This window comes from Petaurus breviceps, unplaced genomic scaffold (genome assembly GCF_028583685.1).
Source record: "Petaurus breviceps papuanus isolate PSGF00001 unplaced genomic scaffold, PetGlider_PUasm1.0 90779, whole genome shotgun sequence".
Lineage (NCBI taxonomy): Eukaryota > Metazoa > Chordata > Mammalia > Diprotodontia > Petauridae > Petaurus > Petaurus breviceps.
Genome location: NW_027187344.1, coordinates 9,515,341 through 9,522,410, shown reverse-complemented (window position 1 = coordinate 9,522,410; position 7,070 = coordinate 9,515,341). Strand labels below are relative to the sequence as shown.

The window sequence follows — 7,070 nt, the reverse complement described above, 5'->3', positions numbered from 1 at the left end:
CTCCCTCTCCCCAGTCCCATCTTCATTCTGCTTTCTTTGTTCAGCTCCCATATCTTGCCTCCTCACCTTGCAGTTGTCCTTCACCTCTCTCATCTTCCCACTGCCCCTACCCCACCAAAAATGAAACCCATCACAAAGAAACCCCATCTAAATCCTTCTTTCCACTCTGAAAACATGTAGCATTTTATAGAATGAGGTCCTCTTTTGCTACAGTAGCCTGATTTACATAGATTTACATAGCTCACAGGTTTCTGGGATTGGGAGGAGGTAAAGAGAGTGGATTTTTTTATTCCCTTTCCTCTAAATGGAATTATATTTATTTATTTTTTTTTTCTTTTTTTTTTGCTCCGTCTGTTCCCTTGCCTTTAGAGGTGTTGGCTTCCTTAGGTGTTCCTGCTGAATTCTTCCTGCTGGGGTGGAACAGGGTGGGGCAGAATAGAGAAGAGAGAGTTGAATACTCACCTGTAACTTGATCCAGCTCTAATCACCCCAGGAAAAATGGCAAATGGGTAGGTGTGTAAGTGGGTTTTTGTGGGAGTTTATTGTGCAAGACCTTCATATGAGCTGTTGTTGGCTTGGCCAACATCCACCCACCATTTATGCCTGGGCTGGCAAGAAAAGAGCTGGTAAGCTACAACCTTTGGGCTTAGGAAAGCAAAAGGGCTGACCTTTCAGTCCTGCTATTCAGCCTCTGGAAATGGTCTCATTATTTTGCTTGTAAGCCTATTTAGAGTAGCAGGATTTATACTGCAACTAGAAGGGATCATAGGGACAGATGTTCCTAGAAATTCATAGATGTTCGCCAGAAAAGTGACCTAATAGGTCATCCTAGTCCAACCCTCTCATTTTAAAGATGAAGAACCTAGGGCCCAGAAATGAACAGTGGGCTTGCCCCTGGTCACTCATCTAGTTTAACAGCAGAGTCAAGATTCAAACCCAGGTCTCCTGACTGCAAAGCTTCTTTCTATTAACACTTTCATCATGTTTTTAAATTTTCCTATTTCCAGATACACAATATACCCTCCCCATAATCCTCCCTTTGAAATTCCTAACCTTATACTTCAATGCTAGTTCTTCCTTTAAGAGGATATAATAGAGATTTTTTTTAAAAAGAAGCACATGTTAAAAAGTAGAGACCTCACCTCTTTTAGAAATACGCCTAACCTTCTCATTGCTCTCTCTGACTCAGGTGGGGACCACATAGGTGCCAAAGTGATTTTCCTAAAGAATAGTTCTGCTCCAGGTCATCCCTAAATTCAGTCATCTCCATTGGCTCCCAATTACCTCTTTGTCTGGCTTTTCACAATCTGGCCAATTCCCGTCTTTCCAATCTTCTTGCCCATTACTCCCCTTCATGTACTCTATGAATGAATGAATGAATGAAACATTTCTTAAGCTCTTACTATGTGCAAAGTACTGGAGATACAAATAGAAAAGTAAGATAGTCCTGTACTGCCCTATGTGCTGTTCCTTGCACATGACTCTATTTTCCATCTCTTTGCCTCTTCTCTGGCTGTTCTCTATTCCTAGAAAGTGCCATGTGCTGGAATCCCAAGCTTCTTGCAAGACTCAGTCTCCACAGGTGATGATGTCTTCCACTCTAAGGTAACTTTCCATCAACTTTGCTTGTATTTTGTATGTGCCAAGTAACACACATGTCTCATCCATTAGAATGTAAGCTCCTTAGGGACAGGAGTCTTGACTTTTTATTTGTTTCCCTAGCATTTAGCATAGTGCCTACCACATGAATGAACAAAGGAATAACTGAATAATAAAGTATTTATTAAAACTCTTACAATAAGGGTAGCTGGAAAGTAAGACATTGTGAGGGCATGGCAAAGTAATGTGAAACATTGTAAATACTTGATAAATGCTTGTTGATTGATTCTCTAATTAAAAAAAAAAAGACAAAACCAAAAGCTGTACCTCTTTATTAAAACCTGAACAAGATTCTCTTTCTCTGGTACTATAGATTTCAGATCTATAGGCTTTCAGTCCCTTGAATCAGTTCAACTCTTTCCATTGAATATAAGCTCAATAGTAAAGATTAAATCTACGTGAGAAAACCTTTTTTCAATTTTCAAATTTTTTCAATTTCATTTTTTTCAAAATATTATACAATTTTGTATTGTATAAGAACTATCCCCTAGAGCATGTGGAGAGGTAGGCCCATGATCTCTAAATATAAATTTATATAAATATAAACTTTTCTATAAATATAAATGCTTGTTGACTGATTGACCCCTTTCTGTGGGTCATATGGGCTTTGACCCTTTGCTGAAGGATATTTAGTCCACCAGAAGGGGGCCCATTCCCACACAAAATAGGGCAGTGGTGTCAAATTCAAATAAAAGGGGTGAGAGTAAATGGGGGGGGGAATTTTGACTTAGAAAACCACATATTGATATTATCTCTGTTTTATTATATTTTTGTTAAATATTTACCAACTACATTTTAATATGGTTTCTGTAGACTTGGGAGTATTAGTGACATCTTGAGGCTCAGGACTGGGTGTTTGATACCTCTGTTCTAGGGCATAGGCCCCATACATATAATCAGAGGAGCACTAGCTAGTACATGTTTAATAGAGAGGGGGGTGATGTATACACACATACTTTTAAGTTTAATCTGCATTATTAATACTTTCTTAAGCCTAGACAATCAACAAAGTAATAAGCCAACCCCTGTTATATAGGGATCGCTGATTTTTGGGGTATAAATGCTCACATTGAAAATTTTACAAAGCCTCTCCAAGCCAGTTAGAGCTGGCTCCAGCACACCCTCTGCACATAACCCTCTTTCTTTTTTTATTTCATTTTTATTTTTAACCTTCTTTCTCAGAGATTCAAAACATTTAAATTCATTCATTCCCAAGAGCTTAAAAAAAGTGGTTTGGTGTTTATCCCATTTATAGATGTTAAACTGGGGCTTAGGCAGTTGTAGAGATTTCATGTCACAGTAAATCTGTGATCTAGCTAAGTCTCCAGAGCCCAAGATTCCAGAATCTAAGTCTAGTGTCATGTTCAGACCATTACTCAGTATGTCTCACCATCCCCTTCTTCAAGGGGTTACTGGGAGAGGGAAGGGGGAAATTCACAGACCTTTCTTGACCTGGATAAGCCTTCAGGATAAGAATGGACTCAGAGAAATGTAAGATCACTTCCCTCCCTCATTCAGAGTCATTATGACCACCCTTTCCTCTTATGAAACCCTGGCGTCTCCATTCACTTCTTCTTTCTTTCCCTGGTGGCACATCTGATTACAGTGCTCTCTTGACATCTCCAGTTAGATCTCCAGGTTCTATTACATCTCATGGTCTGCTCCTCTGTGGTTAGCTATGAAGCCCCAAAGAGGAAACTGATGATTTGGGAGTGATATGGGGCAGAAAGGGGAAAGCAGGTTCACAATCTATGCACCTCGTGTGTGATTCTCAACTCTAGATGAGATGTTGGGGGAGGTCATAAGAACCTCTCCAACAATAGGTATGAACTAGAATTCCTATAAACTACTGGGTTTATCTTAGATTTCAACTCATTTCAGGGGATTTCAGTAACAAAACTAAGTCAACCTATTTTAATAAATTATAAAAATAAGGAAACCCACAAAATATTTTCAATGAACTAGTGTTTGTTGAATTCCCAGTCAAAGTTTATTGTGGCAAGTCCTAAGAATACAAAGGTAAACAAGACAGTGTCTCCTGCCCTCAGATAGTTTATAGTCTAGTTCAATCTGCATCAATTCAACAAATATTTTTAAAGTACCTCTTATGTCAGAGGCAATGTAGCAGAAGAGCAGGAAATCAATAGTCAAATGAATAACTGGGAGGAGTTAGAAATCCTAAAGTCAGAAGGTCCGGGGTCTAGTCTTGGTGACCTCTGGAAAGTAATTTCTCCTCTCAGGGTCTTAGTTTTCCCATCTGTAAAACAAAAGGATTTAGACAAAATAACCCCTAAGGTCCTTTCTAGCTCAAAAAATGTTTGTCTGTAAGAATATACAATAACTAGATATCCATTCTTCTTCCCTTTCCTTCATCCCATCCTGTCTCTCTCGGTCTGTCTCGCCTTGCTTGGAGTGGAAGTTCCTAATGGACAGAGTGGTGTCTTGTGAAATTTACTTCTGCATAGCGCCAGGCCCATAAAGGTTATTTGACTGCCTTAAGCAGGGCCTGTTATCACAAAGCTCATTTCTGGTCAAATGAATTGTGTCTCTTCCTCTCTGTGTTGTTTCCCTCCGATCAACCTTCAGGTAGAACTTGGGAAGGGGAAGGGCTGTTTGGTGTTAATTTTGGCCTCCCCTGAGGACAAAGCAAATAGGGGAAGCAGGGCCTCTGTTCCCTCTTCCTCTCTGGCTCATGTCTCCTCTGAGTTGGGGCTCTGGATCAGGACAACCTTCTTCCTTTCCCTTGTCTTTACTTCGAATCCAAACTTCTTTTCATAGTTTCCAGGGGAGCAACTCCAGAGGCAACCTCTCAGGCTTGCTCCATGCCTCCATTTCTTCCAGATCCCTCCCTCCTTGTCTCCCCTGCTTCCTCATTCCCAGCCCTGGGGAGAAAACAGACAAGCTCTGTTCCTTGGTGCTGGACAGGGAGAGGGAACTGCCAGCTACAATCCTCAGTTCTGAGTCAGGGACCAGCTTGTTCTCTTCCCCTTGAGAATGAAGGCAGGAAGGAAAGCAAACAGGCCTCTCTTACTGACCCCAGCAAAAGTGTTTAGTAACTAGAAGAATGTGTGGTGGGGTGTCTTGTTTTTGTTTTTTTGGTTAAAAACATAAACCAGAGTGGGAGCAATAAGGTCTGGCAAGTAAGATCTGGTTGTAAGACTTAATTAATTTGTTGCTATTAATAGTATTTGTGGGGTTTTTTAATTGAAAACCAACAATATGTTAGGTGACTTATAGGGAACATGGAGTTAGCATGCTGCCTCAGTGCTCAGTTCTGAGCGTATACAAAGCTATAGGCTAATCAAGCAGATGAATCCTTATAAGGCATGGGTCTGAGTCCTGGATTTACTACACAGATGCTATTTATGTGGCTATAAGAGTCAAATTCTTTGGTCTCCACTTCTTTCTCTGTAAAAATAAGTGGAGGGGTGAACTAGATGATTCCTTAGCTTCCTTCTAGGTTTAATTTTCTATGACTTTAAGAATTACCTATGTAAGATCATCTGGTAGACAGCTCAAGGCAGCAGGTTCAAAGACCTGGGCTCAATTCTGCCAGTAACACTTGCTGTGTGTCTTTGAATCACACCATCTTTTCTGCGCCTCATTTCCTTCATCTGTAAGATGGGCACATGGCCAACTCTTCATTTTCCTTGCTAATAATAGTACTGTCCTTCCAAGATGAAAGTGACATTACTAATCCATGCTTGTGGAGGAAAGAAAGGATGTGGGTGACATAAAATTATAATGTAAAAAAAAATTAGATAAAATGGAATGCATTTCTGTGTGCTTTGTCATGTGGTCACACAGAATGTTCCTCACCTGTGTACCTACAGTCCTTCATATCACTGTTTTGATTGTCTCTCAGTTCAGCTGCATTAAAGGGAGCTTCAAACATTGACTGGACAATTGTGTGGATGAAGCCACTTGTCAAAGTGGTCACTGACAGTTAACTCTGCACCTATATGTTCCCATTTCCATGAGCCTTACAACACTTTAACATGTCTTCTGGTCCAAAAATTCTCATAGTTATCCCTTACCTACAGAAGAAAAAATGTCCATATTCCTTGGCTTGATTTTAATGCCTTCTACAATCTGACCACATTCTACTTAACTAACCTGATTTCCCATCACTCCTTCATATAGATCCTCCACTTCATACAGGCTCATTCAGTCAACAAGGATTTATAAAGCTATGTGTTAAGGCAGAGCCAAGATGGCAGAGTAAAGCCAAGGACTCACCTGAGATCTCCCTCAAACCCCCAAAATACCTTTAAATAATGACTCTAAACAAATTCCAGAGTGGCAGAACCCACAAAAACATGGAGGGAAGCAATTTTTCTAGCCCAAGACAATTTAGAAGGTCTGCAGGAAAGGTCTGCTGCACCAGGGTCAAAGAGGAGGTCAGTCCAGTACAGGCAGTGCAGACTGAGCCCCAGCAAAGCAGGAGCAGGTCTAGGGGTGACTGAATCAGTGGCAGCAATGGTGGCTTCCAGACCTCTCAGCCCACAGACAGTGAGGGGATTGGACGGTGGGTCAGAAGGAGATTTGCAGGGTCCCTTTGCTGGCACCAGGGGCAGGGTGCTGTTTCGATGCCTATCCCTGGATCCGGGTCACAGTCCTGGGAGGCAATTCCAGGATGAGGAGAAGCATGAGCACAGCAGAACTGGCAGACACCCTGTACATAGAAAAACATTTACAGCGGCTCTTTGTGGTGACAAAGAATTGGAAACTGAGGGGATGCCCATCAACTGGGGAATGGCCGGACAAGCTGTAGTCGTGCTATAAGAAACGAGGAGCAGACAGACTTCATATTGACCTGGAGAGGCTTATACGAACTGATGCTGAGTGAGAAGAGCAGAACCAGGAGAAATCTGTACACAATTACAGACACAACGTATGTGTGACGACCAACTGTGATAGACTGGACTCTTCTCAGCAATGCAAGGTTATGAGACAACTCCAAAAGACTTGTGGTGGAAGGAGAGAGAAAGAATAGAGTTTGAATACAGACTGAAACAAACTACCTACTCTCTTTCTTTTTCTTGTTTGGTTTTGTTTCCTCTTTTCCATTGTTCATTCCATTGGTTACAATCCTTCTTTACAACCTGACTAATGTCTAATGTGAAAGTACTTGCAGATCCTATACTTGATTACATGCCATCATGGGGTGGGCGGCAGAGGGGAGGAAAGGGAGGGGGAGAAAAGTTGAAACTCATGGGATTGTGGAACTGAATCTTGTAAACTAAAAGTAAACAAACAAATTAATAAAAGCAAAAAAAAAAAAAAGAACTTTCACAGTTTCAGGGTTGAAAAGAGTGCTTGTGGTCACTCACAAACCAGTGCACAGTGCAGGAGGGTATTAAACACACTTCTTCCTAGATCATAATACCTTGGAAGAGCCAAAAACTTAC

At 41.1% G+C, this 7,070-nt stretch overlaps 1 long non-coding RNA gene across 1 annotated transcript in view; it reads left to right on the top strand.

Moving 5' to 3' along the window:
- The first annotated feature begins 523 nt into the window (after positions 1 to 523).
- LOC138147132 (uncharacterized) overlaps positions 524 to 7,070 on the top strand; it is a 62,092-nt gene continuing 55,545 nt past the window's right edge. Inside the window, exons 1-2 of the long non-coding RNA XR_011164713.1 lie at positions 524 to 626; positions 1,531 to 1,605. This is a non-coding gene — a long non-coding RNA (uncharacterized lncRNA). The remainder of the gene's footprint in view (positions 627 to 1,530; positions 1,606 to 7,070) is intronic.